This window comes from Hyla sarda, chromosome 5, assembly GCF_029499605.1.
Source record: "Hyla sarda isolate aHylSar1 chromosome 5, aHylSar1.hap1, whole genome shotgun sequence".
In the NCBI taxonomy this organism is placed as follows: domain Eukaryota; kingdom Metazoa; phylum Chordata; class Amphibia; order Anura; family Hylidae; genus Hyla; species Hyla sarda.
This window is the reverse complement of record NC_079193.1, coordinates 278326911-278352920: the sequence shown is the minus strand read 5'-3', so window position 1 is coordinate 278352920 and position 26010 is coordinate 278326911.

Genomic DNA, 26010 nt, shown 5'->3' with positions numbered 1-26010 from the left:
ATCAGGGAGGGGGATGAATGGAAAACGGCATTTAACACTAGAGATGGACACTTTGAGTATCTGGTCATGCCCTTTGGCCTGTGCAACGCCCCTGCCGTCTTCCAAGACTTTGTTAATGAAATTTTTCGTGATCTCTTATATTCCTGTGTTGTTGTGTATCTGGACGATATTCTGATTTTTTCTGCCAACCTAGAAGAACACCGCCAACATGTCCGCATGGTTCTTCAGAGACTTCGTGACAATCAACTTTATGCCAAAATGGAGAAATGTCTGTTTGAATGTCAATCTCTTCCTTTCCTAGGATACTTGGTCTCTGGCCGGGGACTACAAATGGATCCAGACAAACTCTCTGCTGTCTTAGATTGGCCACGCCCCTCCGGACTCCGTGCTATCCAACGTTTTTTGGGGTTCGCCAATTATTACAGACAATTTATTCCTCATTTTTCCACCATTGTGGCCCCTATCGTGGCTTTAACCAAAAAGAATGCCAATCCTAAGTCATGGCCTCCTCAAGCGGAAGACGCCTTTAAACAGCTCAAGGCTGCCTTTTCTTCTGCTCCCGTGCTCTCCAGACCTGACCCATCTAAACCCTTCCTATTGGAGGTTGATGCCTCCTCAGTAGGAGCTGGAGCGGTTCTTCTACAAAAAAATTCTTCCGGGCATGCTGTTACTTGTGGTTTTTTTTCTAGGACCTTTTCTCCGGCGGAGAGGAACTACTCCATTGGGGATCGAGAGCTACTGGCCATTAAATTAGCACTTGAGGAATGGAGGCATCTGCTGGAGGGATCAAAATTTCCAGTTATTATTTACACCGATCACAAGAATCTCTCCTATCTCCAGTCTGCCCAACGGCTGAATCCTCGCCAGGCCAGGTGGTCTCTGTTCTTTGCCCGGTTTAATTTTGAAATTCACTTTCGCCCTGCCGATAAGAACATTAGGGCCGATGCTCTCTCTCGTTCCTCGGACGCCTCGGAAGTAGAGCTCTCTCCGCAACACATCATTCCTCCTGACTGCCTGATCTCCACTTCTCCAGCCTCCATCAGGCAAACTCCTCCAGGGAAGACCTTCGTCTCTCCACGCCAACGCCTCGGAATCCTCAAATGGGGTCACTCCTCCCATCTCGCAGGCCATGCGGGCATCAAGAAATCCGTGCAACTCATCTCTCGCTTCTATTGGTGGCCGACTCTGGAGACGGATGTTGTTGATTTTGTGCGGGCCTGCACTGTCTGTGCCCGGGATAAGACTCCTCGCCAGAAGCCCGCTGGTCTTCTTCATCCTCTGCCTGTCCCCGAACAGCCTTGGTCTCTGATTGGTATGGACTTTATTACAGACTTACCCCCATCCCGTGGCAACACGTTTGGGTTGTTTGGGTGGTCGTTGATCGATTTTCCAAGATGGCACATTTTATTCCTCTTCCTGGTCTTCCTTCAGCGCCTCAGTTGGCAAAACAATTTTTTGTACACATTTTTCGTCTTCACGGGTTGCCCACGCAGATCGTCTCGGATAGAGGCGTCCAATTCGTGTCAAAATTCTGGAGGGCTCTCTGTAAACAACTCAAGATTAAATTAAACTTTTCTTCTGCTTATCATCCTCAGTCCAATGGGCAAGTAGAAAGAGTTAACCAGGTCCTGGGTGATTATTTACGGCATTTTGTTTCCTCCCGCCAGGATGACTGGGCAGATCTTCTACCATGGGCCGAATTCTCGTATAACTTCAGAGTCTCTGAGTCTTCTTTCAAATCCCCATTTTTCGTGGTGTACGGCGTCACCCTCTTCCCCCCCTCCCTACTCCCTTGCCCTCTGGTTTGCCCGCTGTGGATGAAATAACTCGTGATCTTTCCACCATATGGAAAGAGACCCAAAATTCTCTCTTACAGGCTTCATCACGCATGAAGAAGTTTGCTGATAAGAAAAGAAGAGCTCCCCCCATTTTTTCTCCCGGAGACAAGGTATGGCTCTCCGCTAAATATGTCCGCTTCCGTGTTCCCAGCTACAAATTGGGACCACGCTATCTTGGTCCTTTCAAAATTTTGTGCCAGATTAATCCTGTCTCTTACAAACTTCTTCTTCCTCCTTCTCTTCGTATTCCTAATGCCTTTCACGTTTCTCTTCTTAAACCACTCATCATCAACCGTTTCTCTCCCAAACTTGTTTCTCCCACTCCTGTTTCCGGCTCCTCGGACATCTTCTCCGTAAAGGAGATACTGGCCTCCAAGAAGGTCAGAGGGAAAACCTTTTTTTTGGTCGATTGGGAGGGCTGTGGTCCTGAAGAGAGATCCTGGGAACCTGAGGACAATATCCTAGACAAAAATCTGGTCCTCAGGTTCTCAGGCTCCAAGAAGAGGGGGAGACCCAAGGGGGGGGTACTGTTACGCCGAGCGCTCCGGGTCCCCGCTCCTCCCCGGAGCGCTCGCTACACTCTCGCTATTGCAGCGCTCCGGTCAGATCCACTGACCCGGTGCGCTGCGATCCTGCCTCCAGCCGGGATGCGATTCGCGATGCGGGTGGCGCCCGCTCGCGATGCGCACCCCGGCTCCCGTACCTGACTCGCTCTCCGTCGGTCCTGTCCCGGCGCGCGCGGCCCCGCTCCCTAGGGCGCGCGCGCGCCGGGTCTCTGCGATTTAAAGGGCCACTGCGCCGCTGATTGGCGCAGTGGTTCTAATTAGTGTGTTCACCTGTGCACTCCCTATGTATACCTCACTTCCCCTGCACTCCCTCGCCGGATCTTGTTGCCATTGTGCCAGTGAAAGCGTTTCCTTGTGTGTTCCTAGCCTGTGTTCCAGACCTCCTGCCGTTGCCCCTGACTACGATCCTTGCTGCCTGCCCCGACCTTCTGCTACGTCCGACCTTGCTTCTGTCTACTCCCTTGTACCGCGCCTATCTTCAGCAGTCAGAGAGGTTGAGCCGTTGCTAGTGGATACGACCTGGTCACTACCGCCGCAGCAAGACCATCCCGCTTTGCGGCGGGCTCTGGTGAACACCAGTAGTGACTTAGAACCGGTCCACTAGCACGGTCCACGCCAATCCCTCTCTGGCACAGAGGATCCACCTTCTGCCAGCCGGCATCGTGACAGGTATGCTGGGGCTTGTCTGGAAGGAGATGTCGCTTTTGGCGGAGGGGACACCAAGGGGTCCCTGGTCAGTCCGTCACACCCCCTTTTATGTCTATGTGTGCACGTTCCTGTTTGCTATGGACACAAAGAACTACAATATTGCTCAGGCAAGGGTTAAACCAGTGTGGCTGTCTTAAAGTGTGCCCCTAACTCTCACACACAAAATTTAGTTACAAGCCCTAAATTGCCAGCTACGTGTATGTCATTCATCTTTTTTTACTCATGCATGCCTTTTTAAATTGGCCACGAATGGAGGTACTCATTGAAATTTTCTTCATTCTGGATAAAGCAGGTTTAGTGCGTTGTCTCAGCACGTGTGATGTTTCCCAGCACTTTAAGCCTGGTTTCTGTTTGCTAACATTACCCAAAAGGCTTTGCAATTATATCCGGTATGAGCATACAGCCTATCTGCACTTATGCTCTCCACAGACTTTTGGGCTATGTTGACACAGGGCCCAGAGCCAGGGCCCGACTGAGGATAAAAACCAGCCCTGGAAATTATTGCATACCAGCCCCACAACACATTGTGCCAGCCATCGGCCACCGTGCGCGCGTATTACTTTACATGGATATATATATATATATATATATATATATATATACACACATATATGTCACAGTATAGTTCAGTATAGTATAGTTCCCCACATTAGGTGCAGTATAGTTCTCCACATTAGGTGCAGTATATAGTCCCCCACATTAGGTGCAGAATAGCTCCCCCACATTAGGTGCAGTATAGTTCCCCCACATTAGGTGCAGTATAGCGCCCCGACAATAGGGGTACTACACCTCCCCCACATTCAGTGCAGTATAGTTCCCCCACATTAGGTGGAGTATAGCTCCCCCGCATTAGGTGCAGTATAGTGCCCCCACAATAGGGGTACTACAGCTCCCCCACATTAGGTGCAGTATAGCTCCCCCACATTATGTGCAGTATAGTTCCCCCCACATTAGGTGAAGTATAGTTCCCCTCACATTGGGTGCAGTATAGCTCCCCCCACATTGGGTGCAGTATAGCTCCCCTCAATAGGTGCAGTATAGTTCCCCACAATAGGAGCAGTATAGCTCCCCCACATTAGATGCCGTATAGTTCTCCACATTAGGTGCAGTATAGTTCCCCCACATTAGGTGCCATATGGTTCCCCACATTAGGGGCAGTATATAGTCCCCCACATTAGGTGCAGTATAGCTCCCCCACATTAGGTGCAGTATAGCTCCACCACAATAGGGGTACTATATAGCTCCACCACATTAGGTGCAGTATAGCCCCACATTAGGTGCAGTATAGTTCTCCATATTAGGTACAGTATAGTTCCCCCCCACATTAGGTGCAGTATAGTTCCCCCACATTAGGTGCAGTACAGTACATTAGGTGCAGTATAGCTCCCCCACATTAGGTGCAGTATAGCTCCACCACAATAGGGGTACTATATAGCTCCACCACATTAGGTGCAGTATAGCCCCACATTAGGTGCAGTATAGTTCTCCATATTAGATACAGTATAGTTCCCCCCCACATTAGGTGCAGTATAGTTCCCCCACATTAGGTGCAGTACAGTTCCCCCCACATTAGGTGCAGTACAGCTCCCCCACATTAGGTGCAGTATAGCCCCCCCACAATAGGGGTACTACAGCTCCCCCACATTAGGTGCAGTATAGCTCCCCCACATTATGTGCAGTATAGTTCCCCCCACATTAGGTGCAGTATAGTTCCCCTCACATTGGGTGCAGTATAGCTCCCCACAATAGGTGCAGTATAGTTCCCCACAATAGATGCAGTATAGTTCCCCACATTAGGTGCAGTATAGTTCCCCCACATTAGGTGCCATATAGTTCCCCACATTTGGTGCCATATAGTTCCCCCACATTAGGTGCAGTATATAGTACCCCACATTAGGTGCAGTATAGATCCCCCACGTTACGTGCAGTATAGCTCCACCACATTAGGTGCAGTATAGCTCCACCACATTAGGTGCAGTATAGCTCCACCACATTAGGTGCAGTATAGCTCCACCACATTAGGTGCAGCATAGCTCCCCCCACATTAGGTGCAGTATAGCTCCCCCCACATTAGGTGCAATATAGTTCTCCACATTAGGTACAGTATAGTTCCCCCCACATTAGGTGCAGTATAGTTCCCCCACATTAGGTGCAGTACAGTTCCCCCCACATTAGGTGCAGTATAGCTCCCCACAATAGGTGCAGTATAGTTCCCCACAATAAAAGCAGTATAGCTCCCCCACATTAGATGCTGTATAGTTCCCCACATTAGGTGCAATATAGCTCCCCACAATAGATGCAGTATAGTTCCCCACAATAGGAGCAGTATAGCTCCCCCACATTAGATGCCGTATAGTTCCCCACATTAGGTGCAGTATAATTCCCCCACATTAGGTGCAGTATAGTTCCCCCACATTAGGTGCAGTATAGCTCCCCCCACATTAGGTGCAATATAGTTCTCCACATTAGGTACAGTATAGTTCCCCCCACATTAGGTGCAGTATAGTTCCCCCACATTAGGTGCAGTACAGTTCCCCCCACATTAGGTGCAGTATAGCTCCCCACAATAGGTGCAGTATAGTTCCCCACAATAAAAGCAGTATAGCTCCCCCACATTAGATGCTGTATAGTTCCCCACATTAGGTGCAATATAGCTCCCCACAATAGATGCAGTATAGTTCCCCACAATAGGAGCAGTATAGCTCCCCCACATTAGATGCCGTATAGTTCCCCACATTAGGTGCAGTATAATTCCCCCACATTAGGTGCAGTATAGTTCCCCCACATTAGGTGCTGTATAGTTCCCCCACATTAGGTGCCATATAGTTCCCCACATTAGGTGCAGTATATAGTCCCCCACATTAGGTGCAGTATAGCTCCCCCACATTAGGTGCAGTATAGCTCCACCACATTAGGTGCAGTATAGCTCCACCACATTAGGTGCAGTATAGCTCCACCACATTAGGTGCAGTATAGCTCCACCACATTAGGTGCAGTATAGCTCCACCACATTAGGTGCAGTATAGCTCCACCACATTAGGTGCAGTATAGCTCCCCCTACATTAGGTGCAGTATAGTTCTCCACATTAGGTGCAGTACAGTTCCCCCCACAGTAGGTGATGTACAGTTACCCCACATTAGGTACAGTATAGTTCCCCACATTAGGTGCAGTATAGTTCCCCCACATTAGGTGCAGTATAGTTATCCTAAATTGGGTGCAGTATAGTTCCCCCACATTAGGTGCAGTATAGTTCCCCCACATTAGGTGCAGTATAGTTCCCCCACATTAGGTGCAAAATAGTTCCCCACATTAGGTGCAGTATAGTTCCCCCACATTATGTGCAGTATAGCTCCCCCACATTAGGTGCAGTATAGTTCCCCCACATTAGGTGCAGTATAGTTCCCCCCACATTAGGTGCAGTATAGTTCCCCCACATTAGGTGGAGTACAGTTCCCCCCACATTAGGTGCAGTATAGCTCCCCACATTAGGTGCATTATAGCTCCCCCACATTAGGTGCAGTATAGTTCCCCCCACATTAGGTGCAGTACAGTTCCCCCACATTAGGTGCAGTACAGTTCCCCCACATTAGGTGCAGTACAGTTCCCCCCCATTAGATGCAGTACAGTCCCCCACATTAGGTGCAGTATAGTTCCCCCACATTAGGTGCAGCATAGTTCGCCCACATTAGGTGCAGCATAGTTATCCTAAATTGGGTGCAGTATAGTTCCCCCACATTAGGTGCAGTATAGTTCCCCCACATTAGGTGCAGTATAGTTCCCCCACATTAGGTGCAGTATAGTTCCCCCACCTTAGGTGCAGTATAGTTCCCCCACATTAGGTGCAGTATAGTTCCCCACATTAGGTGCAGTATAGTCCCCCACATTAGGTGCAGTATAGTCCCCCACATTAGGTGCAGTAAAGTTCCCCACATTAGGTGCAGTATAGTTCCCCACATTACGTGCAGTATAGTTCCCCACATTACGTGCAGTATAGTTCTCATCATTATGTGCAGTATAGTTCCCCCCACATTACGTGCAGTATAGTTCCCCCACATTAGGTGCAGTACAGTTCCCCCACATTAGGTGCAGTATAGTTCCCCCACATTAGGTGCAGTATAGTTCCCCCACATTAGGTGCAGTACAGTTCCCCCACATTAGGTGCAGTATATAGTCCCCCACATTAGGTGCAGTACATAGTCCCTCACATTAGGTGCAGTATATAGTCCCCCACATTAGGTGCAGTACAGTTCCCCCACATTAGGTGCAGTACAGTTCCCCCACATTAGGTGCTGTATAGCTCCCCCACTTGAGGTGCAGTATAGCTTCCCCACATTAGGTGCAGTATGTTCCCCCCACAGACATACAGCCTTCAGCCATATACAGTGTATGGCTGGAGGCTGTATGCCTGTTTGCTGCCCCACTTCAGTATTCCGACCAGCGCTCCGGAGCGGTGGTCGGAATACTGAAGATGACGTGCCGCTGCCCGCTGGTCACTTACCTACTATGCACGCGCGTCCTCCTCACCGCTCAGCTCTGCTCAGTTACTATGGGCGCACGCACGTGACGTCAGTGACGTCCCTGCATGCGCTACATCCTGGAGGCCCCTCCATTTTTAAAGTTAACGCGGGGCCGGCGGCCGCACAGAGGTAACCGGGGCATCCTAGTTTCCCGAAAAGAAGGGGAAAAAAATGCGCAGCCACATCTCAAAGCAGTCCCAGGTCTGCGGCCCACCAGGAATTTTCCCGGTATCCCGGTAGGCCAGTCTGGGCCTGCACATAGCGTATAAGCTGTGGATTTTATGCTGCTGATTTTATGTACACTGCATGTGAACATACCCTTGAGCTGGTGCATAGATTTCTTAGCTTATTGATCAGTAGGTGGAACAGGGATCAGTACTATTTCTGCTCTGCATATGGCATTTCTGTGGCATTCAATGCTGTTTGAGTAGCACTGACATGAACAACTGTGTAAGTGACTGGTAATGTGTACACAGTTGTATGCAAATATACATTCTATGCTAAGAAACATTGCTCTTGTGCAAAAGATGCATGTCATGTAGTAGTAATGGTAGGGAGAAAGTCAGTGCTAAAAGAGGAACATCAGGCAGGTTACATGGAAAATGTCTGCTCTGTAATAGAGATAGCAGCATCCCTCCACTGCCGCTCTGGATCTTGATAGCCAGTTCTCATGTATCACTCATCTATTAACACATTGCAATCCTCCTGACACACAGGAACTGCCCTGCAGACAATACTAGTTATTACTGGTCACCACTGCAGGTTAGGTATCAGGAACACTGGGCTGGCACAATCCTTTTTAATGGACACTATTATGTTTTGAGTAGTATGGCACTACTATATCCACAGTGTGTGCCACTTCTATACCTAGTGGCATAGTGTGTGAAACTATTATTTCCAGACAGCACAGTGTATGGCATTACTATATTCAAGGGGGACATTGTATGACATTATTATATCTAGACATCACACTGTGTGGCACTAATATATCCAGGCAGCAGAGTGTGGGACACTATTATGTACTGGGGCACAGTGTGTGACATAATTATATCCAGGCAGCACAGTGTAGGGGCACTACTACATCCAGACAGCACAGTGTGGCACAATTATGTCCAGGCAGCACAGTGTAGGGGCACTACTACATCCAGACAGCACAGTGTGGCACTAATATATCCAGGCAGCACAGTGTGGGACACTATTTTGTACTGGGGCACAGTGTGTGACATAATTATATCCAGGCAGCACAGTGTAGGGGCACTACTACATCCAGACAGCACAGTGTGGCACAATTATGTCCAGGCAGCACAGTGTAGGGGCACTACTACATCCAGACAGCACAGTGTGGCACTAATATATCCAGGCAGCACAGTGTGGGACACTATTTTGTACTGGGGCACAGTGTGTGACATAATTATATCCAGGCAGCACAGTGTAGGGGCACTACTACATCCAGACAGCACAGTGTGGCACAATTATGTCCAGGTAGCACAGTGTGCAGCACTATTATGTCCATGCAGAATTCTGTGTGGAACTATTTATATCCTGGCAGCACAGTGTGCAGCACTATTATATCCAGGAGGCGTTGGTGCAGAAAAATTCAAATTGCCAATGGCCTGCATAATTCTTAAAGCGGTACTCCGCTGCCCCTGCCTTTGGAATATTTTGTTCCAAACGCTTGGAGCGGGTGACTTGATCATGACGTCACTCCATGCTCCCTCAATGCAAGTCTATGGGAGGGGGCGTGACAGCCGCCATCATTGACTCTTTCATTGAGAGGGGGTGGTGTGATGTCACGAGGGGCGTGGCCTTGACATCACTACCATGCCCCCACACCCAACATTCTAAATAAACGCCAGGTGCTGCAAAGAGATCACGGGGGTCCTGCCGCTGGGACAGACATCTTATCCCCTATCCTTTGGACTGTGACTGTGTAAAACAAGATTTGCTGGTTTAATTAAACAAAAATTTAACTTTTTGGACTCAATTCTAAGTATAATGTGTGGAGGAAACCAGGCACTGCTCATAATGGCATAAGGGCATTAAGTTGGAGGGGGAGGTATAATGGCAAAAGGGGATCAGAGGAAGGGGGGAGTAATGGCACAGGGGGATTAAGATGGAGGGGGGGGGGAGGTAATGATTATCCCTCCCCCTCCATCTTAATCCCCTTGTGCCATTATTCCCCCCTCCCTCTGATCCCATTTTGCCATTATCTGATAGTGGCAAAAGGGTATTGTTACGCCGAGCGCTCCGGGTCCCTGCTCCTCCCCGGAGCGCTCGCGGCGTTCCTCTCTCTGCAGCGCCCCGGTCAGACCCGCTGACCGGGAGCGCTGCACTGACATTGCCGGCGGGGATGCGATTCGCATAGAGGGACGCGCCCGGTCGCGAATCGCATCCCAAGTCACTTACCTGTCCCGGCCCACGGCTGTCATGCTCTGACTTAGGGCGTGTGCGCGCCAGCTCTCTAAGATTTAAAGGGCCAGTGCACCAATGATTGGTGCCTGGCCCAATTAGCCTAATTAGCTTCCACCTGCTCCCTGGCTATAATACCTCACTTCCCCTGCACTCCCTTGCCGGATCTTGTTGCCTTGTGCCAGTGAAAGCGTTTAGTGTTGTCCAAAGCCTGTGTTTCCAGATCTTCTGCTATCCACATTGACTACGAACCTTGCCGCCTGCCCCGACCTTCTGCTACGTCTGACCTTGCCTCTGCCTAGTCCTTCTGTCCCACGCCTTCTCACCAGTCAGCGAGGTTGAGCCGTTGCCGGTGGATACGACCTGGTTGCTACCGCCGCAGCAAGACCATCCCGCTTTGCGGCGGGCTCTGGTGAATACCAGTAGCATCTTAGAACCGGTCCACCGACACGGTCCACGCCAATCCCTCGCTGACACAGAGGATCCACATCCAGCTAGCCGAATCGTGACAGGTATCAGAGGGAAGGGGGAATAATGGCACAAGGGGATTAAGATGGAGGGGGAATAATGGCAAAAGGGTATCAGAGGGAGGGGGGAATAATGGCACAAGGGGATTAAGTATCGCATTAGTACAAAGGTAAGCACACACCATTATGAAAATAAGTAATTTTTTTTAACTTATTTTGTCCGCAGATACCCCTCGCGCGTAAGTTCTGCGCGAATTTACGCACGAGGGGTTGAACCACTGCTATAGACATATATAGTAAAACCTCTCTAAGTAAGCCACCCCAAATTACACTGAAATGTGGTCTTCTATAGGTGTGGTCTTTTTTTGCTATCCATGATTCTTGGTTACGTAGTCCAGAGAAGTTCCTATGGGATGCTCTTCCATTAAGCTATTATATTTTTATATAAATTGCATAGAATTTCATATAACACTTTAATATCAGAACTTTAGCTGTCTCTCTCATGTATCCAGTTATCTCATCTAGAGATGAGCGAACTTACAGTAAATTTGATTCGTCACAAACTTCTCGGCTCGGCAGTTGATGACTTATCCTGCATAAATTAGTTCAGCTTTCAGGTACTCCCATGGGCTAGAAAAGGTGGATTCAGTCCTAGGAGACTCTTTCCTAGAACCTTATCCACCTTTTCCAGCCCACCGGAGCACCTGAAAGCTGAACTAATTTATGCAGGATAAGTCAGCAACTGCCGAGCCGAGAAGTTGGTGACGAATCAAACTTACTGTAAGTTCGCTCATATCTAATCTCATCCCCTACTTTTGATTTTATTAAGTGAATGAACTGTTTCACCATGTCATTGCCTTTGTGAAAATCAAATAATCAACTCCAATTTCTTGGGTTGTTGCAACAATCCACACATTTGCCCTCCTGCTGCTGTCCAGATAACGTGCACCAGAGTGGAGCCGCTTACATGTTCAAAGAGGAGTTGTCATGTAAGTATTTACATCTGTCTGATCTTCAAACAAAATATAAGAATCATAGAACCAGATATGTTCTCATTTGATTATTATGGTATAGGTTTTTCCTCTGCTGTCTTCTAAAAAAGTTAAGGGGTATTCCCAACTTATAGATCATATTTATCATTTTTGAACTTACCTTAGTTGGATCATTTGCTAGACATTGGCATTTTTCTCCTCCATTTCTCTGCTCATTCCCTAGGTTACTGGCCACAGCTCGCCATCACTACAGAGAGCAGAAGGTTGCTGTCTGACTGGGCTATCGGGAGCACCTATCAGATAGCGCACCTTATGTATTAAGATTAATTGGGAAGACATGTGACCCATGTGCATGTGGGGGTCTTCATGATTGCCCTCCATATATATATGTGACATACACATGCAATGTGCAGCCACCGCCATATACACCAGTGTATTATTCAGCCTCTGTCCACTTTATTATTCTTATATTGGTAAAAAAAAAAAAAGACCTTTGATCATATAATCTAAAAAGTCCTAAATATTCAATGTAAGAGCTGGATTGAGTTGGGGAGCATCACCTGAGGTGATTAACTCAATTCATCTCATGGTAGAAGCGCCCATTGGGAAAGCTAATTAAAACAGATCTTTGCCAGATACTAATGGATATTGAATGAATTCCAGTAATGTTTAGGGATTTCTGGATAATTTAGAAGATGTGGGCCTGTATTCAACAGTAAAAGGGGTTTTCTGGATCTATTTACAAAAAAAAAAAAATAATTACTTTTATTTCACTTGATTGCCTCGCTTATAGTTGATCTACATACTTTTATTTCATATTGCAAAATCTCGTTCCCCTGTTCCTTGGTGCGTGCTTCTATGTTTACAAGTCAAATTTCTGGTCTGTATCAGCTTCTGGTACCAGCTACTAGTACTTCTGGCACTGGAATTATAGCCAGTTTACAAAGCCTCGCATTACACATCCTTTCTCTAAGCCCCCATACACTCAATAATGGCCAAGGTAAGAATATAAGCGCTCATACAGACACAGAAAAACATCTAAGCCTTGTGGGCTGTATGCAGGTCTGTTTTCTGTACATCCTAACTAGCAGCACAAGTGGGGTATATCTGCGCCTTTATACGGATAGGACAGACAGAAATTTTATAAACAAAATATAATAAAAACAATCAAGAACCCCCTTTCCTATAAGAGGGGACTGTTTTTCTCTTTTCTGTTTGACACTATTGCACCAGGCCCTGTAGTCCCGCACACTGTCATGCTGAGTCCTGTAGTGATGCAAGTTTTGTGCTTTGCACTGTTGTGAAGGGCCCTGTAGTGCTGCATGCTTAAAGGGGTATTCAGTTTTTTTTTTTATTTGACTATGCTACAGGGGCTGTAAAGTTAGTGTAGTTCATAATATAGTGTCTGTACCTGTGTGTGACGGTTTTCTCACAATTCTTCTGTGATTTTCACTCCAATATTTATTTTTACAAGCATACAAAATTACTGATTTTTCTCAGGTTGCAATGTGGCCTAGATCTGACTCACTAGTCAGCTGATGGCAGGGAGCCTGTCTGCTTCAATGGGTGGAGGGATCACTTGGTAGGAGAGAGATCAACCTGCAACTAATGCAACAGCTGTAGGCACCCTGATTGAAAACCACAGATCTTTTGAATGGATGCAGCTCATTTATGTTTCAATGGGTGGGGTGGCTGAGGTGTGGGAGGGAGGAAAATGGAATTATGGGATTTGTAGTAAAAAACAGAAAACTGAAACAAGAAATACCAGTTCACAAAAAGCTAGCCACAGTATTATGGTAATGTCACAACATAGCCATTTAGCCACAAGACAAGCGCAGATCCTTCCTAAGCATGTCCATTACTGCCTGCCAGGTACGTACTAAAATCACCTTATGGTGGATAACCCCTTTTAATGATGTGTAGTTATATTAGATTCTGGTCCTAGCCTGGCTGACTTATGACGTCTTTATTTCACAGGCCATAAGATTGAGTTTTCCTTTCCAGCCTCCTGCAGAGCTCCCAAGTTGCATCCCAGATTCTGGGTACCAGGGGCAGACTGACTGGCTGGTCCCTTCGGACGTTGTCCAAAGGCCCGGCTGAGAAAAGGGCCCGCTGTCTGTTGCCAAAAAGGATTTATTATTTTTCTAAATAGCCGGGCCCGGCACGGGGAAATGGCCCGCCGCGGCCGCTAGGTCTGTATGGCTCCAATGTCAGAACCATTACCGTTATTCCCCTCCCAGACAGCCACGGTAGCAGCGGCCCTTTAAGAGAACTACAGTGGCTTCCTGAGAGAGGTGCTTAGATCACGCCCCACAGTGACGTGACCTTCACTTCTAAGCACGACAGAATTCACTTCTGCCGCCGAAGACCAGTGTGTTTGTCCTCAGTGTACAGAGCATCGCTTGTCCTCTGTGTACAGAACCCCGCTTGTCCTCAGTGCACAGAGCCCTGCATGTCTTCAGTGTAAAGAGCCATGCTTGTCCTCGGTGCACAGAGCCCTGCTTGTCCTCGGTGCACAGAGCCCTGCTTGTCCTCGGTGCACAGAGCCCTGCTTGTCCTCGGTGCACAGAGCCCTGCTTGTCCTCGGTGCACAGAGCCTTGCTTGTCCTCGGTGCACAGAGCCCTGCTTGTCCTCGGTGCACAGAGCCCTGCTTGTCCTCAGTGTACAGAACACTGCTTGTCCTCAGTGTACAGAACCCTGCATGTTCTCACTGCACAGAACCCTGCTTGTCCTCGGTGTACAGAGCCCCGCTTGCCCTCGGTGTACAGAGCCTCGCTTGTCGTCGGTGTACAGAGCCCCGCTTGTCCTCGGTGTACAGAGCCCCGCTTGTCCTCGGTGTACAGAGCCCCACTTGTCCTCGGTGTACAGAGCCCCGCTTGTCCTCGGTGTACAGAGCCCCGCTTGTCCTCGGTGTACAGAGCCCCGCTTGTCCTCGGTGAACAGAGCCCCGCTTGTCCTCAGTGTACAGGGCCCTGCCAAAGAAGTGCCCTGATCTCTCTGCCAGCTTTCTCAGTTGGCATCTTCATGGATCCAAAAACAGGCCAGTCTGGCCAGGTGGGTTGGTGGCGTATGAATTGTATAGTTGTATGTATCTTCTACCTGCCTTTCACCGCTCCCTACATGAGATATGTGAAATATAACTTAAATCTCTGACTGCGCCATCATGTAGGCTTCCCTGCAGCACAGGGTATTTCCATCAGGAACTGTAGTGAGGCAGACAGTCCCCTCCAGAAATACTCTGTGCTGCTGTGCTAATTCCTGCAATGAATCTTAGAGGCCTCAGCCTCACCCCAAGCAGGGGGCAAAAAAAAAAAAAAAAACACTCCAGGTAAAGTATGTGGCTTATGAATGGAAGCTATAGTTGCTATATTCTACCTGCCTATCACCGCTCACTATGTGATGGCACAGTCAGAGATATGAGTTCTATGTCTGACTGTGCCATCATGTAGTGAGCGGTGAAAGGCAGGTAGAAAATAGTGACTGAAGGCATAGACATTTGAATGAGCCAACCGGAGTCAGCTAGTTACTCCGGTCAGCTCATTTTTGCCCTGTATCCGGTTTTGTCACCGGACTGAAAACTGTAGTATACCACAGTTTTCAGGGATAATGGAGTATGTGCAGCTCACAGAAATAATATGCGAGGTTAACTGAGAGACTCTCACACCCTAATGAGAGTTAAAGGAAAAATATAGGAGAAAATAGATTACTCAGTCCTCAGCTATACCACTCAAAAAACAAAGTGTATGGTGGATGGATGGCTCAGATGGAAAGAAATATGCTTCCAGACCAATTAATTATATAATGTATTTAATATAAAACAATAAAAATCCTAACAAGTCACAGCCGTAGGGCCCTACGGCTGTGGATATGGATACAATTATTAATAATTATATTTCTATCACAAATACTGGATAAGCCCTGGAGAGTGGATATGATGCTCACATCCAGTGAACCATATAGGTAAATGAAATACCGTGTTATAAATTTTATCCCTGCAAAAAAATGGCAGCAGTGGGATACAACAGCAATGCGTAGCGACAGTAAATACAGCAGCAATAACCCTGCAAAGGAAGGTATAGCAACAGTGTAACAATAAACTGACAATGTATTGACAATGTAACGTGCCGGCTTGAGATAAAAAATCTGGAAAATATCCTGTAAATAAATGGAAGAAAAAGAAACCAGTCTTGTGTAGCAGTCAATCCTGTAAAGAAAATTCAGTACTGAACGTTTGAAAGAGTTCTGTGCCAGAGGAAAATCATATACCCCACATAGAGGCTAGGAGTCCGGCTAATGTGACCTGCTGCATCAAAAGTTAGAAGAACGACACAGGCACCGAAGTGCCACTCACCCACTCCGCGCTGGTCCCGGTGTCTGGGATGTCCTGCTCTAGCTAAGAACGGCGGCGGCATTGGCAAGTGCAGCTACCGCCGCGAGCTCCCAGCGTGTGACGTAGTGGGTCGATGTTCACGTGTCGGGCAGTCAGCTGGTCCGATGAAGGCAAGCCGGCTCTGTGGTTTATGCAGGAATGGTAAAGCCTCTGTAGCTTGATTATTCTCCGCAAAGACAGGTATCGCTAGTCCGGAAGCTGCTAGTATAACCAGTAGTGCGGCAGCTACTAGTATATCCAGTGGTGAACCCAATATTCCGGTATATCCAACTGTTCGGTAGATCTGATAGTCCGGTAGATCTGATAGTCCGATATCTCAAGCAGTACAACACAAGAGAAGAGATGGTCCCATAAATGGGCCAACAAACAATCTCTCCAAGGCTTAAAAGGATTTAAAAGGCACTGGACCGGTGTTTGGTCCAAAAAAATAATAAAAATAAAGATATATTATAAAACATGCGCTGTGCAGGGAACATATATAACATGCGCTGTGCGGGGGGCATATATAACAGGCGCTGTGCGGGGGACATAGATAACATGCGCTGTGCGGGGGACATATATAACATGCGCTGTGCGGGGGGCATATATAACATGCGCTGTGTGTGGGACATATATAACATGCGCTGTGCGGGGGACATATATAACATGTGCTGTGCGGGGGGCATATATAACATGCACTGTGCGGGGGGCATAGATAACATGCGCTGTGCGGGGGACATATATAACATGCGCTGTGCGGGGGGCATATATAACATGCGCTGTGCAGGGGGCATATATAATATGCACTGTGCGGGGGCATATATAACATGCACTGTGTGGGGGGGCATATGATAGCGCGGCGGGGGACAAGATATATAGAAGCTGTGGGGACATATACATTCCCCCCAGCGATTCTATATATCTTTTCCCACCGCAGCTCTTCTATTTGAGAACTCCGCAGGGATCTTCAGTACTGGCCATTCAGGGATCCTGGCGGGGAATTTGAAAATGAAAGTAAAATACATGGTACATCGCTGGGGAGCGGACCATGCCGCCCACTCCCCGGCTTAATAACTTTTGATCGGGTCTCAGAAGTGAAACCCGATGCGATCAACCCCTTTGCCCCTGTACTACTATCCCCAACATGGAACAGACCCTGTTCCATAATGGGGGTAGGATTTAGTCAGTTTTGAGTCATTTCCCGACAGCTCAGAGCTGTCTGGTTTTGGTGAAGAAAAATTCACAGGTTTTCCTGTGAGTTTTTCATCATACTCCGAGTGGTTTTTCTTTTTTGTCAGGGACACACCCCTTTTTGTGATAACCACGCCCATTTTGACGGGTTTAAAAAACACTTTGGAATTATGATATATTTTGTCGGGTTGTGCGACCAAATTTGTGTCGCATGGGCTATGAGAGTTGGGTTGACATTAGTAAATGAGGGCTACAGAGTGCAGAAGACACTGCTTTTGGGCAGTCTGTTCTAAACTTAACACAACTTAAAGACCCTTCTCAATAGGATTACTTCTTGTTAAGTCCTCACTTGTGCTGCTTGTTAGGGTGTAAGGGAAGTGTTAATTTGTTTCCTTGTCCTTACAGCAGCACACAAATTTCTGTCCCTTGTCTTTGGTTTACTTGCTATTAAACAGTGTGGTTAAGGGTATGTCCTCTATAAGGCGGGGAGTTTTTTTTTATTGATGAATTGATTTATTATATTTTAATAAAAATCCAATCCCGCCAGTTCTCAGAAGCAAATATACCCCACTTGTGCTGTGGTTAAGACAAAGGGAAAACACATATGGGGAGATTTATCAAAACCTGTGCAGAGGAAAAGTTGCCAATTGCCCATAGCAACCAATCAGATCGCTTCTTTCATTTTGCAGAGGCCTTGTTAAAAATTAAAGAAGCTATCTGATTGGTTGCTATGGGCAACTGGGCAACTTTTCCTCTGGACAGGTTTTGATAAATCTCCCCCATTATTGTTAGAAATAAAAACTTCTTTGATGAATTATAATCTAAAGAAAGTTTCAAAAGTATATCACAAAGTAACATATTAACTATTTAATATCCATTAAAGCACTTTTGTGCAAAATGTTAATAAGGAACTACATATTTGATTTATTAAAATTGATTTAGTTCAAAGTTCAATTGTTATCAATACATTCCTAACTGCAAAGACGTCACATGCTTATCTCCAGCAGTTCACTGAGACTTCTAAACTCATGGCCAAATCTACAGTCAATATCAGAATTATTTCACAGACAATACATTTTGTCCATGTGACCAAACCCTGGCTAATTAATGAGGTTTATTAACTCCTTGAGGATCAAGGTCATTTTGGCCTTAAGGACCGAGCCATTTTTTGCAAATCTGACCTGTGTCACTTTATGCATTAATAAATCTGGGATGCTTTTACGTATCATACTGATTCTAAGATTTTTTTTTTTTTTTTTTTTTTGTGACATACTGTACTTTATGTTGCTGGTAAATTTTCATCAGTACTTGCATCATTTTTTTGCGAAAAATTCCATAAATTCATGAAAAATTTGAAAATTTAGGGGGGCTTTTTTCCTATTACCCCTATTATTTTTTTTTTTCATTTTCACGTCCGACTTTAACAAAAATTCACCTGTGGGGTGCAAAGGCTCACTATACCCCTTGTTACGTTCCTTAGGCTAAGTCTCCACTTGGTTTTTTGCACTGCGTTTTTAGGGATTACGCCTGAAAAATCGCCAGTGCAAGTGACGTCATCATGCGTTTTTTCTTGCATTTTTTCTGGTGTTTTTTCCGGCGTTTTTTTCATTTGTGTGGAAATTGCACCTTGGCGTTTTTTTTTTTTGGTACCCAAAATTTCTTGGGTACCAAAAAAAAAAGGATGCAGCAGTGATGGAAATTTTTTTTATTAAACGCAATGTATATATTTTATAACCCAATTTTTATTATTTTTTAATAAAGTGTGTTTCACTTTTTTTTTTTTAATACATCTTTAACATTTTTTATGTAGCACTACTACTCCCAGCATGGGACAGACTGTTTCATGCTGGGAGTGATAGTACCTGTACTATAGACATATATCGTCCATAATATAGTAGAGAAGCGAGCGGGTCTATACATCGCTCGCCTCTATGCACTATACTCCGGCCACTGATGTCAACAGAAATTCATATTTCCCACCCAGAACTGTGATTGGCCGGATGGTTTCAGCCAATCACAGCTCTGAGGAAAAGATGAATGAATGAGTGGTCGGCCCGGAGTACAGTGCAGAGCAGGGATGTGAGCGATGTATACAGCCGCTCCATCTCTGCTATAGACGGGACGATCACATCGGGTGTCAGTAGTGACATCCACTGTGATGTGTCCTTAAGCAGGCACTGCTACTCCCAACATGGAGCACACTCTGCTCCATGCTGAGAGCTGTAGTACCTGTATTAATAGGCAGATCGCAGCGAGTGTAACTTCTGACACCCATTTTGATCTGTCTATTAATGCAGGTACTACAGCTCCCAGCATGAGGCAGAGTGTGCTCCATGTTGGGAGTAGTATTACCTGCAGTTATGGAAAGATCACAGCGGGTATCACTTCTGACAGCCGCTGTGATCCTCCTGTATAATGTATAAATGCAGCGGCCGCTCTCCTATGGTCCCCTGCATGGCCGTATATATACACATATTCCTATTTCTCACAGAGAGCTGTGATTGGCTGGAACCATCTGGCCAATCACAGCTCTGTGGGAAATATTAATAAGTGTAAATATACGTCAGGACAGGGGACCATAGAAGAGCGGCCGCCGCATCTATATATTATACAGAGAGATCGCAGCGGGCAATCTGTCTATTAGTACAGGTAGTACTACTCCCATCATGGAACAGTGTGTTCCATGCTGGGAGTAGTGGTACTAACTAAAAAAAATGTAAAAAATAAAGCAAAAAAGTGAAAAACACACACACAATACATTTTTATAATTGTCGGCTACATTTTCATTTTCCCGCACACATAAATTGATCCCTGTTTAAAAAGTAATAGTTTTTTTTTCAATAATATACATTTCGTTAGATACAATTTTTTCCTTCACTACTGTATATTTTTAAAAATAAATTTTTAATGGTCCCCTACGAAATTTTATTAAAAACAGCTATCTACATCATCCAAAAAAGATTAAAAACTGCCTGCAAAAACGCCAAAGTTGAAATCCACATAGCCTTTTTCTTGGCGTTTTCTCACTCCCATAGACTTCTATTGGAGCAAAACGCCACGATTTTGACAAAAAATGCCAGTTTGAGGGAACTACAGCGTTTTTTTCAAAACGCCAAAGAGCGGTAAAAAACGCAGAAAAAGTGAAAAAACGCCAAAAGGATTAAAAAAAACGCAAAGTGGAATTCGAAATTTGCGATTTCTCATTGACTTACAGCTAACATCTGGCTGCAGCGTTTTTTGACCAAAAAAACGCCATGCGGCAGAATTGGCGTTTTTCTTTGCGTTTTGCAAAAAAAACTAGTGGAAACTTAGCCTTAAGGGGTGTAGTTTCCAAAATAGGGTGACATGTAGGTGTTTTTTTTGCATTTAGTTCAGAACTGCTGTAATGTTTTTAACTTTTTATTTTGTGTAGGTGTAGTGTAGTGTAGTGTTTTTAGGGTAAATTCACATGGGCGGGGGTTTACAGCAAGTTTCCCGCTGGAAGTTTGAGCTGCAGTGGAAAATTTTCTGCATCTCAAACTTGCAGCGAGAAACTCACTTTAAACCCCTGCCCGTGTGAATATACCCTGTACATTCACATAGGGGGGCAAGGCAAACCACTAGCTGTTGCAAGAGTATAACTCCCAGCATGCCCTTTGGCTGTCCGTGCATGCTGGGAGTTGCAGTTATGCAACAGCTGGAGGCATACTGGTTGTAAAATACAGAGTTTGTTACTTAACTCAGTGTTTCCCAACCTGTGTGCCTCCAGCTGTTGCAAAAACTACAACTCCCAGCATGCACGGACAGCAGAAGGGCATGCTGGGACTTGTAGTTAAGCAACAGCTAGAGGCACACTGGTTGCAAAACACAGAGTTTGTTACTTAACTCAGTGTTTCCCAACCTGTGTGCCTCCAGCTGTTGCAAAACTACAACTCCCAGCATACTTGGTCTGCCAGTGCATGATGGGAGTTGTAGTTTTGCAACAACTGGAGGAGAACAGTATGGAGACCACTGTGTAGTGGTGTCCAAACTGTAGCTCTCCAGATGTTGCAAAACTTCAACTCCAAGAATGCCCAGACTGCCCAGGCATGCTGGGAGTTGTAGTTTGGCAACATCTGAAGGGTCAGATGTTGCCGAACTACAACTCCTAGCATACCTGTACAGTCTCAGCATGCTTTGAATTGTAGTTTTGCAACATTTGGAGGGCTACAGTTTGAACACCACTGTGCAGTGGTCTCCAATCTGTGCTCTTCCAGATGTTGCAAAACTACAACTCCCAGCATGCCGAGACTGACCAGGCATGCTGGGAGTTGTAGTTCTGCAACATCTGAAGGGCCAGATGTTACAGAACTAAAACTCCCAGCATGCCTGGCCTGTCTGGGCATGCTGAGAGTTGTAGTTTTGCAACATCTGGAAGAGCACAGATGGTCTCCCCTTCACAGTGGTCTCCAAACTGTGGCCCTCCAGATGTTGCAAAACAACAACTCCCAGCATGCACGGACATCCAAAGGCTGTCTGGGCATGCTGAGAGTTGTAATTTTGAAACTCCTAGAAGCAGCAGTGAAGATCACTTTACAGTGATCTTAACTGCTGCCTCTGATGCTGACGCTGCCTCCTCCACTTGCCTGCCACCGCCTTCACTTGTGCCTGCCAGCTCTCTGTGTCCTCTTCTCCAGCTCTGCCCGACTTCTATGGGTGAGCAGAGCGGGGGATCTAAACTTGCACCCCCGTCAGCTGAGACACTGTGATTAGTCCACAGGGACCAATCGCAGTGATCACTAACCAGGACCATGCACAGATGGGCGTGGGGGGGCTTGCAGAAGTTGTCTTCCACTGGTAACAGCGGGACTTCTGCAGGTTAACCCGTGTAATGCCGCGCATCGCCGGGTTAACTGAATGCCTTATATAAACGGCGAAATACGCAAAGTACCTGCACAATCCGCCGTTTATAGATTGTTTTTTGCCAATGTAATGCCAATTCACACCAGTATTCTTGTAATGCCATCTGTTTTCTCCCAGCTCTGCTGCATTTACTGTATACAATCCATGATGATAGCTTGGTCATGTGACCACAAGTCTGCCAATTAGAAATTTTCAGTGCTTAAAGGGGTTGTCCTACAAAGCAAAGCTGGCAAAATCAAATGAGTACCACATGCATATATGAGGAGGACAAATTAGCTGTTTTAAAGGGGTACTCCAGTGGAAAAAAATTTTTTAGCAAATCAACTAGTGCTAGAAAGTTAAACAGATTTGTAAATTACTTCTATTTAAAAATCTTAACCCTTCCACTACTTATCAGCTGCTGTATACTACAGAGAAAGTTGTGTAGTTCTTTCCAGTCTGACCACAGTGCTCTCTGCTGACACCTCTGTCCATGTCAGAAACTGTATGTAACACTCACGGTTCAGTAGATAGGAACACTTGTGGTAGTGGATCCACTGGACCTGTGTGGCAGATGACTCAGACCTTACCAGGGAGCGGAGTCTAAGGTGCCCCTGGCATGGCTCGACCACACTGGTGGCTGAGGAGATTCGAGGCACAGGTAGGATATGGCAACTCGTGGTCAGGATAGCAGAAGGTCAGGGCAGGCGGCACAGAAGCGTAGTCAGGGATGTAGCAGGAGTTCAGTAGGCAGGCGGCAAAGGAACAAGGTCAGGTCACAGAACAAGGGTCAGAAACACAGCAAAGCAAGTCTCTGGAACGCTTTCTCTCAGGCACAAGGCAACAAAGATCCGTCAGGGAAGTGTGGGAGGTGCAGGGACTTATAGAAGAGGCACAGGTGTTTCACATAATTATGGCCATACTGGCCCTTTAAATCTTAGAGCTCCGGCACGCGCGCATCCTAGGAGACTGGGACATGCGCGCTGGAACTGAGAGGCAGGAGAGGAGGCAGCAGAGGAATGAGGTAAGTGACGGGCTGGTAGTCACATGGGGGTGCGTCCCCCAATGCGAATCCCAGACCCGCCGGCAGCAGAGGAGAGGGAGAAAATGCGCTCACGGCCAGCACGTGCCGTTGGAGCACAAGGCGTGACACTGTATAGAGTAAAACAAATACCCATAGCAAACCTCTCTTGCTCCAGACAGTTCTGACATGGACAGAGGTGTCAGCAGAAAGCTTGTAAGGTGAGGCGTTGGCTACAATAGTCTGACACAGTAATTTTGGTTAGTACTAAGATTCAGAAAATGGTACATTGTCAATAAAGAAAACAGCTCACCCCGTCATCACTCCAAACACCAGTGCAAAAGATCTGGAGGTTACGCCCCTGGCTTCAAGACAGGGACAAAAAAAGTGGATTATCCAGCACCAAGGTGTAGTTTAACAAATGCCATTGCTTTATTCATAATCAAAATTACATGGAGGACACAATCAGGAGCAATAAAAACACTGACGGGTTTCTTGCACAATACGCTTGGTTACAGAATCATAGCGTATTGTGCATGAAATATATCAGATGTTTTTATTGTTCCTGTTCGTTATCTCCATGTAACATTTTTGACTTTACACCTTAGTGCTAGATAATCCAAGCTTCAGAAAGTGGTCCAAACAAGGGGGACTGGTAAATCCAACATTGGGGAGCAAATGTTCATCTGTCTGGTCCAACCCCAAAGTAGAGCTACTGTGGCACAAAGTGTTAAAGGAAAACTGTCAGCTTGCTCCCCCTGCACTAACCAGCGGTACTGGCTGGTAGTGTGGAGGACGCTGATCAGTTTGATGCCTACCATGCCCAAATCCGCCCAACCGTTCGGCCGAAATCTTCGATTTTCTGTATATGCTAATTAGGCGCTAACTAGCACAGGCGGCATAACTGGCACTCTGATGTCAGTGCCGTTCATCCGCAGCGCCTGCCCAGCTCATCAATATTCCTCCCCTCCCTCCGCCTCTCCCTCTTCTCCCTGCTCTGTAATGAAGAGGGAGAGGCGGAGGGAGGGGAGGAATATTGATGAGCTGGGCGGCACTGTGGATGAGCGGCGCTGACGTCAGAGTGTCAGTAACCCGTCTGTGCCAGTTAGCATCTTATTAGCATACACAGAAAAGAATGGAACAGTGTGGCGGATCCGTAGGGCGGATCCGTGTGGCATCAAACTGATCAGCATCCCTCGCACTACCAGCCAGTACCGCTGGTTAGTGCAGGGGGAGCAAGCTGACAGTTTTCCTTTAAAAGAGATAATCCTGGCCATGATAGATAGTGTTGCTCGCGAATATTCGCAATTCGAATATTATTCGCGAATATCGCATATTCGCGAATTTCGCGAATATAGCGCTATATATTCGTAATTACGAATTTTTTTTTTTTTTTCTTCACAGTACACATCACAGTGATCATCCCTCTCTGCTTCCAGCTTGTGTGGTGTAAAGAAGGCTGTAATACTACTGCGTGAGACTGCCGTGCGAAAATTCGCATATGCGGAAATTAGCATAGGCTAATTTTCGCATATGCGAATTCTAGCGTATGTTAATTTTGTATATGCTAATTTTCACATATGTTAATTTTCGTATACGCGAATTTTCGCATATGCGAAAATAAAACGAGAATATAACGAATATGCGAATATTCGCGAATATATGACGAATATTCGTCCATATATTCGCGAATATTCGCGAATTCGAATATGGCCTATGCTGCTCAACACTAATAATAGAAGTGTCTGTCCATCACAGATGCTGCACAGCTGTTGACCAAGTGCCTACCATAGTACCTACCATGGAGTTATCTAAGGCAGCTTGATCAAATCAATCACATTTTCTTTTACATCATGCAGACAGCCGGGTGTGTATGCATTGTTTAGCTGGGAGGGAGATGGCATTAGGATGCATTATGAGAAAAAAGGCAAGCTGTTGCAGACAGCGTGACTCTCTAGATTATGTTCTGTCCAGGTCCAAAACAATGGAAAGTATAGTCTGAAATAGGTCCACGGGTCAAGGCCCAGCAGAATACATTTAGGTATAAATCACAAGGCTAAAGGGGTAATCCAGGTAAGTGACAAAGGTACAATATCAAATTGGTGCAATGCATGTAAGGCTTGATAAGACCAATCACAGGTGACTTATATCTGGCACTGTCAGGGTGCGTTCACACGTGCGTATATTTGCTGCAGATCTACAGCAGATTTGCTGCTGCATATTTTGCTTGCCATTGACATCAATGGGCAGCAAAATCTGTTGAAGCAAATCTGCAGCAGAAAATAAGCCCGTGTAAACGCACCCTCAGACAGTATGAGGTGTTGGCGTCGAGTCTGACTGGCCCAACGTCTGTGCTGCCCAAAGGGAATCTGACATAACCTGCTGATGAACGTTTATAGTGCGATTATGTTGATTACACCCATTTTTACCTTTTTATTTTCTGTTTCTGCTTTACTGAGATATGAATGAAAATGTATATATGTAAGTTAGCTGGTTTGGCGTACTTGGGTTGTTCCCTATCCCCAAGATGCACTGGTACAGCCAACGCCCTCTTCATGCATATTTATTTCTCCTTCCCCTAAGCTTATAGACTGTACATGCCGGAAGATCTCCCTGACTGCCAGCCGGAGTATCACTGCCCATGTTCACGAGAGAGATCTCCAAGCACATACAAGCTTAGGGGAAGGAGAACTTAATATTAATGAAGTTGGTGTTTATAATAAACAAGCAGGCGTGTTAGTACACTTTAAAGTCTCCCTGATTAGAAAAAAAAGTCTGTCATGTCAGACAGACAGGTCAAAAGTTTTGAACGCTCGGGGTGTGAGCATTCAGACCCTGACCCATCTCTAGATATTGCTGGAAGAAGCAATTCACTCCCCAGCTGGCTGCAATCCCAGATGCACTGGACGGCTTTATAGACTTATAATGGAGCCTGTCTAGTGCAGCTGGAAGGAGTTCAAGAGATCCATTGGGGTCTGAAGACTCAGACCCCAAGCAATCAAATCTTTTCTAAATGAGAGGGATACTTTAAAGGGGTACTCTACAGAGGAAATTCTTTTCTTTTTGGAAT